The sequence below is a fragment of the Zalophus californianus genome, chromosome 1, assembly GCF_009762305.2.
Source record: "Zalophus californianus isolate mZalCal1 chromosome 1, mZalCal1.pri.v2, whole genome shotgun sequence".
NCBI classification, from domain to species: Eukaryota; Metazoa; Chordata; class Mammalia; order Carnivora; family Otariidae; genus Zalophus; species Zalophus californianus.
In genome coordinates this window covers 33,661,119-33,673,927 of record NC_045595.1, presented here as the reverse complement: position 1 = coordinate 33,673,927, position 12,809 = coordinate 33,661,119, and positions in this window count along the sequence as shown.

Here is a 12,809-nt window from a genome sequence, read left to right as displayed (position 1 = left end):
TTAAGCTTTTAAAATTAGTTAAGAACCTGGAAATCACAATTCAGTTAACATATTAAATCTTTGTGAATTGTCTTGTAAGACTTTTATAGAATTAAGCCATCTAAGGAGACATCCACTATTATGTTATTTAGTTAAATACAATTTAGCATATAATTTTCTAATTGCAAATTTAACCTTGGTCTTGAACAAAACAAAATATTGCACTAACTTTTTTTGTGGTAAATTAACTGTTAGAAACTGAATGATGTAGAAGTTTCAGGATTGCCACTCAAATACTTAACACTAAAATTATTTTTTTTAAGGATTTTTTACTTATTTATTTGACACACAGAGAGAGAGAGAGCACAAGTAGCAGAGCAGCAGGCAGAGGGAGAGGGAGAAGCAGGCTCTCTGCTGAGCAGGGAGCCCGATGTGAGGCTCGATCCCAGGACCCTGGGATCATGACCCGAGCTGAAGGCAGTTGCTTAGCCAAATGAGCCCCCTGGCGCCCCAACACTAAAATTATTCAAATGAAAAAGCCAGCTGGGGCTCCTGTGTAGCTCAGTCAGTTAAGCTACTGACTCTTGATTTCGGCTCACGTTATGATCTCAGGGTCACGAGATCGAGCCCCAAGTGGGGCTCTGCTCTTGATGTGGCGCCTGCTTGGGATTCTCTCTCCCTCTCCTTCTGCCCCGCCCCACTGCTCTCTTTCTAGAAAAAAAAAATGAAAAATGAAAAAACTTAAATGAAAAAGTCAGCTAATTTAGCAAAATTCTGCCTTTGGTTTGTATCTTTTCTCTTCTCAAAACAGGATGTCTTCATGGTTTTTCTGAAGCCTGATGATATGTACAATCACATGGGGTGAAATTAGAACTTTAGGAGGAAGGACCATGGGACTTCTGACTGGTGAAGAAGGTTCTGGGTGATTCTCAGGGTGTAGCAAATTTGGGACACTCAAACACCTTTATTGAAGTAAACTTGGCCAATTCTTTCTTTCTTTCTCACTCTTCCTTCCTTCCTTCCTTCCTTTTTCTTTCTTTTTTTTTAAGATTTTATTTTTAAGTGATTTCTACACACAACATGGGGCTTGAACTTACAACCCTAAGATCAAGAGTCACCTGCTCTTCCAACTGAGCCAGTCAGGCGCCCTTTTTCTTTCTTAAAAAAGCTTTAAAGGAAGCTCATAGCTTTACAGCAGTTATTATTTGCTTTTGCTTTTCCTCTCCTGCATAGTGGAAAATATGGCTGAGTTTCTTAAGTTTTGATAGTTTAATAGTATAGCCATCAGCCTTGTCCATCCAGGGATGTGGTACCTGTGGCTACATCAGCAATACTTACTCATGATGTTGATGATGGGGCTTACAACCAAGTCAGAATGACATGACAAATTCCTCATATCAGTGAGATCATATGATACATGTCTTTCTCTGATTGACTTATTTCGCTCAGCATAACACCCTCCAGTTCCATCCACATCATTGCAAATGGCAAGATTCATTCCTTTTGATGGCTGCATAATATTCCATTGTATATATATACCACATCTTCATGAGGAATTCTTAATCTCAGGAAACAAACGGAGGGTTGCTGGAGTGGTGGGGGGTAGGAGGGATGGGGTGGCTGGGTGATAGACATTGGGGAGGGTATGTGCTATGGTGAACGCTGTGAATTGGGTAAGACTGATGAATCACAGACCTGTACCTCTGAAACAAATAATACATTATATGTTAAAAAAAAAAAAAAGAAGATAGTAGGAAGGGAAAAATGAAGGGGGGAATCGGAGGGGGAGACCATGAGAGACTATGGACTCTGAGAAACAAACTGAGGGTTCTAGAGGGGAGGGGGGTGTGGGGATGGGTTAGCCTGGTGATGGGTATTAAAGAGGGCATGTACTGAATGGAGCACTGGGTGTTATATGCAAACAATGAATCATGGAACGCTACATCAAAAACTAATGATGTAATGTATGGTGATTAACGTAACATAATAAAATTTAAAAAAAAAAGAATGACATGACAAGATCAGTTCCTTACATGCAATGTGGAGGTACTGTATTTATAATGAAGGACTAAAAAGAATTCACTACTTCACAAATTGAAAACAGATTCTATTTGATCAAGAAAATGTTTTATTTTTTAAAATAAGTCATGGCCATTTCTTCCTTTTCCCCCTAATATCTGGACTTTTGCTTTACTCACTGCTCTGATTTTTCTCTGGTAAGAAAGAAGAGGATAGTCAGGAAAATATGACCGTAACAATGAATAATCGGCTTTCTTCCACCCAGACAATTGGCTGCTCCAGTGAAAGGTGGGGTTATTGTCTACAAAGTAGCAATATCAGAGTCTTTCGTCATTAATGATTATACTAGACTAACCTGTTTGTGGTCATAGCACCCTGGGTTATTTCTGGCACATAGGAAGTATTCTGTAGTCTTAAGATAATTTTCCCCCACTATGTCAATGACTCTAAACTAGTTCAGAGATGTTTTCTTATGGGAAAGTTCTCACTGGAAACCTTATCCAATATGAACTCTCAAAGGTTTACATCACCTCTAAAAGTAATCTCTGATTTCATTTTATAAGATACATAGCTCTGTGGCCTATAAAGCCAATTTCTCAATTTTTAAAAATAGCTTTTATAAAAATAACTCCTAAAAACCTACTAAGCACAGGTTTGTTGTTTTTTTCCCTTGGGAAAGGTTATGAAAGTACACTCAGCATTGATCTCCTTTACTCTTGTTAGGCATGACTGATGTGTGTATTATCATTCTCTGTGGAAGTATATTTGTAGCATATCATCTTTATATTAATAAAAGGATCCTAAGGGACCCATTGCAACGGGCGTAGCATTTAGGTTTGGAGCTGTAAGCCAGAAACTAAGTTCCTGTGCCTTGTGCCACCCTCCCTTCCTTGATGCCAGGATTGAGCTGACAGCTGACCCCCCCCTCGACCCAGCACTTGCTAAGGAACAGGGAGTGAACACATGAGCAGTAGGTGGAGCCAAGCATGACAACAGTCTCCCTAGCCAGCCAGGTGGCCTTCCTAGAGGGCTTCAATTACTTTGGAACCCTGGGAAAGTCTGCATTTTCAGCCCTCTAGGCCTTAACCCTTAAGTAGGGTTAATTTACCACAGTAACAAATAAGAAGAGTAATAGTCCCCTATATTTGTTATTTTTTTAACCTCATTGTATTAGACCATTTTAACATGAACAAAGCAGTATATTTGAAAATAAATAGTACTATGGGGCGCCCGGGTGGCTCAGTCGTTAAGCATCTGCCTTCGGCTCAGGTCATGGTCCCAGGGTCCTGGGATCGAGCCCCGCATCGGGCTCCCTGCTTGGCGGGAAGCCTGCTTCTCCCTCTCCCACCCCTTCTGCTGGTGTTCCCTCTCTCGCTGTGTCTCTCTCTGTGAAATAAATAAATAAAATCTTTAAAAAAAGAAAAAAGAAAAGAAATAGTACTAGTATAAGCGAGTTGATAATTATACATCATCTTCAAATATATGTCTTTATTACAAGTTACAAGAAACCTAGATGGAACCAGAGTGTGTGTGTATACAAAATTTCATCCTCAAACTCAAGGTGGTGGTGATGATCTGCGTCAGGCTCAGGATGTGGTTGCAGGAAGGTTAGGATCAGGATCCCTGTGAGGCTCCAGTCAGGATCAGGACCTACTTCAGCGTGAGGGTGAAGATCAGATTTAGGGTGAGGGTAGGGTTAAGGTCAGAGTCGTGACAGGGCAAAGTTGGGGGTGAGAGTTAATGTCATGGCAATGGTGAGATTCAGGGTCAGGGTGAGGATCAGGATAAGGGTTAAGATCATTATCAGGGTTAAGATGTGGGTCAGTGAAGGTTTTAGTGTCAGGATGAAAGTGAAGAAGGGTCAGGTACAGGTTCCAAATCAGCAACAAAAGGTGGGTGTGAAGGTCACAGTCAGGCTTAGGGTTCTGTACATTTCACAGTCAGTGTTGGTGTAATGGTTAATGACAGGGACAGGTTGAGGATCAAGGTCACTATCAGGGTCACGGTAAGAGGTCAGAGTAAGGGTCATGTAAGAGTTAAGGTGTAGATGATGTTCGAGGTCAACTGCAGCATCAGGCTAAGGGTTAGGATCAGAGTCAAAGTGAGAGTGAGGATCAGGCTCAGGGTAAGAGTTCAGGGCAGGTAGCAGTGAGAGTTAGAGTCAGGTGAGGGTCATGGTAATATTCAGTGCTCCTGTGAAAAGTTATTGTATGATTTAGTTCATGGTCAGGGTCATGGTAAGAATCAAGGCAAAGGCAGGTTAAGAGTCAGGTTCAGGATGAGGGTAGGGTCAAGGTGTTGGCCAGGTTCAGGGTGATGGTTAGGGGCAAAATCAAGTTCAGTGTCAAGTATAGGGTATGGTAGGAGGAGTAGGGGACTCAGAGGCAGTGTCAGGGTTAGATCAGGGCCAGAGTCAAATCTGAGAGTAAGGGTCATGTGAAGAATGAGGATGAATATAAAGATCAGGGTAAGGGGTGGGCACCTGGGTGGCTCATTTGGTTGAGGGTTCAACTCTTGATTTCACTCAGGTCATGATTTCAGGGCAGTGAGATGGAGCCCTGTGTTGGGCTCCACACTCAGCATGGAATCTGCTTGTCTCTTTCTATTTTTCCCCCTTGATCTTGCTTTCTCTCTCTCTCTCTCTCTCTCTCTCTCTCTCAAACAAATAAATAAAAATCTTTAAACAAAACAAAAAAAAGATCAGGGTAAGGTCAGGTACACGGTCTGATTCAGGGCCACAGTCAAGGTAAAGGTCAGAGTCATTGTAAGGGTAAAGATAACTTCAAGAGTCAGTGTCAAGTCAGCTCCAGGGTCAGGGTCAAGATCAGAATAATGATCAGGTTCAGGTAGGGGTAAGGTTAGACCACAGTCAGGGAGAGGGTCAAGACCCAAATGAGTGTAAGGGTCGGAGAGAGAGAAGAATCAAGGTAAGGGTCACTGTCAAAGTGTGCCACTGTGAAAGTAAAAGTAAGTGTTAATGTCAGATTCAGGATCAAAGTCAGTTTCATAGTAAGGATGAGGGTTAGGGTCAAATTAAAGGTCAGGGTGAATATCAGAGTCAGAATCAGAATGTGGGTCAGGGTCAAGCGAAATATCAGAGACACTTAGAAGGTGAGGGTCTGTCTGGTAGAATGAAGTTGAGGGGGCGCCTGGCTGGCACAGTCTATTAAGCATCTCACTCTTGGTTCAGCTCAGGTCATGATCTCAGGGTCCTGAGATCGAGCCCCATGTCTGAGGAGTCTGTTTGAGATTCTCTCTCCCTCTCTCTCTGCCCCTCTCCTTTCCCCCTCTCAAATAAATAAATAAATCTTAAAAAAAAGATATTAAGAATGAGGTTGAGAGTGCTGCTAAGGGTCAGTATCAGGATCATAGTAAGGAACAGGGTCAGGATGAGGGTTAGCATTAATGTCTGGTGAGTTTTAGGGTCAAGGGTCAGGATAAGAATGAAGGCAAAGTTCTAGGTCAGGGTCAAGGTCATGGTAATGGTGAGGATCACTGAAAGTTACACATCAGAGTCAGATTCAGGGTGAAGTTTGGTGTCAAGGTCAGTGTGAAGGTAGATATGGACATAGTGAGGAATAGGTTAGACTCTGGATGAGCATGAGGATGAGTGTCAAGGTTTAGTCATGGTGAAGTTTAAATTCAGGTTCAGATTCAGACTCAGGCTCAGCTTCGGTGTAAGGCTGGAAATAAAGCTGAGGTTCAAAGCAAGAGTCAGGGTCTATGTAAGCGTCAGTAGCAGACTCCTATCAAGGTCAGGATCAGGGCAAACTTAGATGTCAGAGTCAGGAAGGATCTGGGTTAGGATCAGAGTGTCAGGTGACCAACAATGTCAGGTAAGCCTCGGAGTCAAAGTCCACTTAAAGATAAGGGTAAGGGTTAGAATGAATACAGAGACGAACATGAGGGTCAGAGTCAGGGCCACATGACAATGAGATGCAGACAACGTGAAGGTCAGAGTCAGGTGCAAGGTAAAGGCAATGGTCTGGACGAGGGTAAGGATGAGAGTCATGGTGATAGTAAGGGTCAATATCAGTTTCATGGTGACAGATAAGTATAACATTGAATCTCAGGGTCAAGCATCCAGTGCACAGTCATTTTGAGGTGGAGGTGGTTCTGGGTCAGTGTACATGTGTGGGTAAAGATCAAGGTTGTAAAAAAAAAAAAAAGATCAACGTTGTAAACATGTTAAGGGCAAGGATGGGGGTGAAGCTCAGGAGAGGTTCAAGGTCAGATTCAGCATGAGTGTCACAATAAGTGTAATGGACAGTCAAAATCAGAGAGAAATGATTCTTACCAGAGAAAGAATGAATGTATATTTTAGGGAAAGGGTTAGGTTGATGGTCAGGTTGCATAACAAAGAAAGAGTCTGGATCATGCTGAAGGTGAGGGGGAAGGTTAGAGTCAGGTAAGTTCCAGGGTCCAGTTCAGGATTAGGACAAATATAAGGGTAGTACACAGGGTAAATCACATTCAGAGTAGGGTGTTTGTTGGGTACAGGCCAGGTTCAGGGTGAGGATAAGAATCAGGGTTAGGAATTTTACACCAACATGGATGGGACTGGAGGAGATTATGCTAAGTGAAGTAAGTCAATTATCAGATGGTTTCACTTATCTGTGGAACATAAGGAACAGCAGGGAGGACATTAGGGGAAGGAAGGGAAAAATGAAGGGGGGAAATCGGAGGGGGAGACGAACCATGAGAGACTATGGACTCCGAGAAACAAACTGAGGGTTCTAGAGGGGAGGGGGGTGGGGGGATGGGTTAGCCTGGTGATGGGTATTAAGGAGGGCACGGACTGCGTGGAGCACTGGGTGTTACGCGAAAACAATGGACCGTGGATCACCACATCAAAAACTAATGATGTATTGTATGGTGACTAACATAACATAATAAAAAAAAGAATCAGGGTTAGGGTAAAGGTCTGGTTCAGGGTAAAAGTCAGGGTGATTATAAGGTTTGAGGAGAAGATCAGGGTGAGATGAAGGTCATTCAGATGAAGGTCAGGGTGAGAATCAGATCAGGTTAAGGGAAAGGGGAGGATCCCTAGTGTGGGTTGACATTGTTTGAGGGTAAAGATTAGGTGAAAGCTCAAATGAAGCTCTGTGCAGGCTAGTTTCCAGGACAGGGCCAAAAGGAAAGAAGTAAAGGTTAAGAACAGTTCAAAGCCAAGTTTAGGATGTCAACCAGGGATTAAATCAGGTTAAAGGTCAATTTCAGGGTAACTTCTCATGGGTGGGGAGGTCAGAGAGTGTTAGGGTGACAATCAGAGTCAGTTTGATGAATGGGGTCTTTTCAAGGGTGAATAAGAGGGTCAGGGACAAGGTAAGGTCAATTTCAGAATCTGATTCAGACTCAGGATAAGAATGATAGTGTCAGAGTCAATTTGAGAGTAGGGTCAGAGTCAGGTTCAGTGTTAGGTTCAAGGTCAGAGTCTGCACAAGGGTCTGTATGAATACCAGGGTCAGGGTAAAGGTCATAGTCAGGAACATTGTAAGGGTCAGGTTTAAGATCTAGTGAGATTCAGGGTCAGTGTGATAGCTAGGGTGAAGGTCAGAGTGAGGACAGGTTCAGGGTAAGGATAAAGTTGAATGTCAAGGTCAGTGTCAGGGTGAAAGTTAGGTCAGGTGAAGTTCTAGGTCTATTTCATAAACAGGGTCAGTGTGAGAGTAAGAATCAGAGTCAGAATAAGTGTGAGTATTAGGGACAATCAGAGTGTCAGGGTCAAAGTAGGGGTAGGGTAATATTCAGACTTGGTACTGTATGAATGTGGGGATCAGGGTCTAACTTGGGCTTAGTGTCAGGGTCAGTTGAATGTTGGAGTCAGGTTTACAGTCAATGTGAACGCATATGTCAGTTTGGGATCAGGAAAAGATCAGGGTCGTAGTGAGAATCAGCATGATGGTCATCATAGAGTGAAGGTGAGGGTTAGAGAGAGAGTGAGGTGGAAAGCAGTAAGTCAGAAAAAGTGTTAAGAGTGAGGGTCAGATTTAAGGTCAGGCCCAGCATAAATGTCAGAGTCTAGGTAGGGGTGATAGCATCTGGGGAAGATCAGTCAGGTTAAGGGTCAGGTTGAGGTTAAATATCAGAAGTGGGGTAAGGATTGAGCTTCCTGCTCAGTGGGAAGTCTGCTTCTCCCTCTCCCTCTTCTCCCTACCCTTCCCCACTCCCCTGATCAGGCTCTCTCTCTGTCTCAAATAAATAAAATCTTTCTTAAAAAAAAAAAAAGGTGAGGAATGCCTGGGTGGCTCAGTTGGTTGAATGTCTGCTTTCGGCTCGGGTCATGATCCCAGGGTCCTGGGATTGAGTCCCGCATGGGGCTCCTTGCTCAGCGGGGAGCCTGCTTCTCCCCCTGCTTATGCTCTCTCTCACACAAATAAATAAATAAAATCTTTTAAAAAAAGTGAGTCTAAAATTCATAGTTAAGATCAGGGTGAGGGGCCATGTGAATCTGCAGTGCCTTGATAAGGGTGAGAGCCACAGTTAGGTAAGAGTCATATTCATAGATATGGTAAGATTCAAACTCAAAGGCATACTGAATGTCAGGTTCAGTTTGAGGATTCACTTGAACCCTGACCATGCCCAGAACCTGACCTTAGTTATCACCCTATCCTGAAAATACCCCGATGTTAACCCTGATCCTAAATTTGACTCTGAACCTTACCCAATCCTAACTTTCGTGTTGACTTTCACCATAACACTGGCTCTGATCTTGACCCTCAACCAGATACTGACACTGACTATCAAGCTGACACTGTCCCTGAAATATACATTCACACTTATCTTGATACTGACAGCCACCCTTTATCTGGCCCTACCCCTATCTGTGTCCATCTCCTGTCCTTGACCCTTATTCTGACCCTCATGCTGACTCAGACCTGAACTTCACCATGAATCTCACTCTGATCTTCTCCCTGAATTTCACTTTCAAACTCACCATTTCTGTAACCTTTACCCTTACTCTCACACAAACACTAACTCAGAATCTCCCCCCTTATCCTGTACTTGACCCTGACCCCAATCTTCAACCTCACACTGACCTTATCTCTGACTATGAAACTGACACTGACACTCACCCTGAATCTGGCCCCTACTTTCCCTAACTCAGACACTTATCTTCACCCTACATCTGACTTTGACCCTCATCCAAGTCTGAAACCTACCCTCACATTGACCTTGATTCTGTTGCTCACTCTGATGATGATTCCAACCCATTCTTATCCTTGACCTGAAGCTGACCCTAACCCTGATCCTCCCTGACACTGCAGCTGACCATCAACCTGATGTTGGTCTGACCTTGAAGCTAACCCCGAGACTTATCCTAACCCTAACCCTTTATACTGACCCTTACACTCACAATGACCCTAACTCTTATTATAACACTCAATTTAATGGTGACCATTATATTAAATCTGACCCTGAACTTCACCATGGCCTAACCCTAACATCCTTACTTTCAATCAGACCTTATTGTGTACTGATGCCTACCCTTACACTGACCTTTACTCTGAATCTGACTCTGATACACACTGTACACCTGACATTCCCAGTGATCTTCATAATTATCTCAATTACCTCACATGACCTTGACCCTAACCTAGAAGTTTGCTATCACATTCATCCTGACCTTGTACTTGGCCTTAAAGCTCACCTGACCCTGACGCTCACCCCTATCCTAGCCCTCGCCATTTTCCTGACAATGACCACCACATATACCCTCAGCTTCATTCTTACCCTTACTATGTCCCTGACCCTGCATTTGACCCTGACCTTCGATCTCAGCTTGATCTTTTACTTATCCTATTCCTTTTCCCTGACCTTCATCTTAGTTGTGACCCTCGCTTTTGGCCAGTTGCTAATCCTGAAGCTGAACCTGGCTCTCGTCCTTATCCTGACATTTTGACACTGGCCCTTACCTTGACTCTCCCTTGACTCTGACCTTCACACTCATTTTTTTTTTAAAGATTTTATTTATTTATTGGAGAAAGACACAGAGAGAGAGAGTGCATAAGCAGGGAGAGGAGCAGAGAGGGAGAAGCAGACTCCCCACTGAGCAGGGAGCCCGATGCAGGGCTCAATCCCAGGACCCCGAGATCATGACCTGAGCCGAAGGCAGATGCTTAACCAACTGAGCCACCCAGGCAACCCTAACCTTCACACTCATTTTGAACCTCAGCTTCTCCCTGACTATGATTCTTACTTTGACCCTCGTCTGAACCTGATCATCACCATGGTCTTGACCCTCACCCTGAGCTGACTTGACACTGACGCTCAATATGACCCTTAACCTAATCATGATCTGACCTTCACCCTGATCATGACACTGCATCAGACCCTCATCCTGACCCTCACCTTTACCTTCTTCAGGACCCTCATGCTCAATCTGACTCTGACCCTGACATTGCCTTGACCTCTGACCTCTTCACCCCTTGCACCTTACTTGACTGACACTCAACCTGACCCTGACCCTTACAATACACAGATCTTGACACCAATGTTGATCCCCACCCTGGACCTGACCTTTACCCAACCTTGACTCTAATCATGACTATGTCTGACCAGGACTCTATTTATACCTTGACTCTTTTTTTTTTTAATTTTTTATTGTTATGTTAATCACCATATATTACATCATTAGTTTTTGATGTAGTGTTCCCTGATTCATTGTTTGTGCATAACACGCAGTGCTCCACGCAGAATGTGCCCTCTTTAATACCCATCACCAGGCTAACCCATCCCCCTACCCTCCTCCCCTCTAGAACCCTCAGTTTGTTTCAGAGTCCATCGTCTCTCATAGTTCGTCTCCCCCTCCAACTTACTCCCCTTCATTCTTCCCCTCCTGCTATCTTCTTCTTTTTCTTTTTTCTTAACATATGTTGCATTATTTGTTTCAGAAGTACAGATCTGTGATTCAACAGTCTTGCACAATTCACAGCACTCGCCATAGCACATACCCTCCCCAATGTCTATCACCCAGCCACCCCATCCCTCCCACCCCCCACCACTCCAGCAACACTCAGTTTCCTGAGATTAAGAATTCCTCATATCAGTGAGGTCATAGGATACATGTCTTTCTCTGATTGACTTATTTCACTAATCCTCGGACCCTCCAGTTCCATCCACGTCGTTGTCCATGGCAACATCTCATTCCTTTTGATGGCTGCGTAATATTCCATTGTGTATATATACCACATCTTCTTTATCCATTCATCTGTCGATGGACATCTTGGCTCTTTCCACAGTTTGGCTATTGTGGACATTGCTGCTATAAACATTGGGGTGCACGTACCCCTTCGGATCCCTACATTTGTATCTTTGTGGTAAATACCCAGTAGTGCAATTGCTGGATTGTATGATAGCTCTATTTTCAACTGTTTGAGGAACCTCCATACTGTTTTCCAGAGGGGTTGCACCAGCTTGCATTCCCACCAACAGTGTAGGAGGGTTCCCCTTTCTCCACATCCCCGCCAACATCTGTCGCTTCCTGACTTGTTAATTTTAGCCATTCTGACTGGTGTGAGGTGGTATCTCATTGAGGTTTTGATTTGGATTTCCCTGAGGCCGAGCGATGTTGAGCACTTTTTCATGTGTCTGTTGGCCATTTGGATGTCTTCTTTAGAAAAATGTCTGTTCATGTCTTCTGCCCATTGCTTGATTGGATTATTTGTTCTTTGGGTGTTGAGTTGGATAAGTTCTTTATAGATTTTGGATACTAGCCCTTTATCTGATATGTCATTTGCAAATATTTTCTCCCATTCTGTCGGTTGTCTTTTGGTTTTGTGGACTGTTTCTTTTGCTGTGCAAAAGCTTTTTATCTTGATGAAGTCCCAATAGTTCATTTTTGCCCTTGCTTCCCTTGCCTTTGGCGATGTTTCTAGGAAGAAGTTGCTGCGGTTGAGGTCAAAGAGGTTGCTGCCTGTGTTCTCCTTTAGGATTTTGATGGACTCTTGTCTCACGTTTAGGTCTTTCAACCATTTGGAGTCTATTTGTGTGTGTGGTGTAAGGAAATGGTCCAGTTTCATTCTTCTGCATGTGGCTGTCCAATTTTCCCAACACCATTTGTTGAAGAGACTGTCTCTTTGCCATTGGACATTCTTTCCTGCTTTGTCAAAGATAAGTTGACCATAGAGTTGAGGGTCCATTTCTGGGCTCTCTATTCTGTTCCATTGATCTTTGTGTCTGTTTCTGTGCCAGTACCGTACTGTGTTGATGATGACAGCTTTGTAATAGAGCTGGAAGTCTGGAATTGTGATGCCGCCAGCTTTGTTTTTCTTTTTCAATATTCCTCTGGCTATTCGGGGTCTTATACCTTGACTCTTATTTCACATTGATACTGAATGACCCTGACCCTCACCTTGACTCTCTCCTAAACACTGACTCTATATTCTGCCTTGTCCTTGATCTTAACACTCACCTTGTTCCTGAAACTGACACTAATCTTCACCTATAATTTGACCCTTTCTTGGTCCTTATTCTGATCCTGACCTATAGTGACACTAAGAGCAACCTTGATTCTTGGGGTGCCTGGGTGGCTTGGTCATTCAAGCATCCGACTCTTGGTTTTGGCTCAGGTCATGATTTCAGGGTCGTGAGATCAAGCCCCATGTCAGCCTCTGCACTGGAGCCTGCTTAAGACTCTCCCCCTCTCCTCTGCTGCCCCTCCCTCCACTTGTGTGCATGCGTGTGCTCTCCCTCTGTCTCTCTCTCTCTCTCATAAATAAATAAGAGTAACCTTGATTCTTAACCTGACCCTGACTATCACCTGGACAGCCACCATAAGAGTATACTCACCCTTACCCTGACTCTGACTT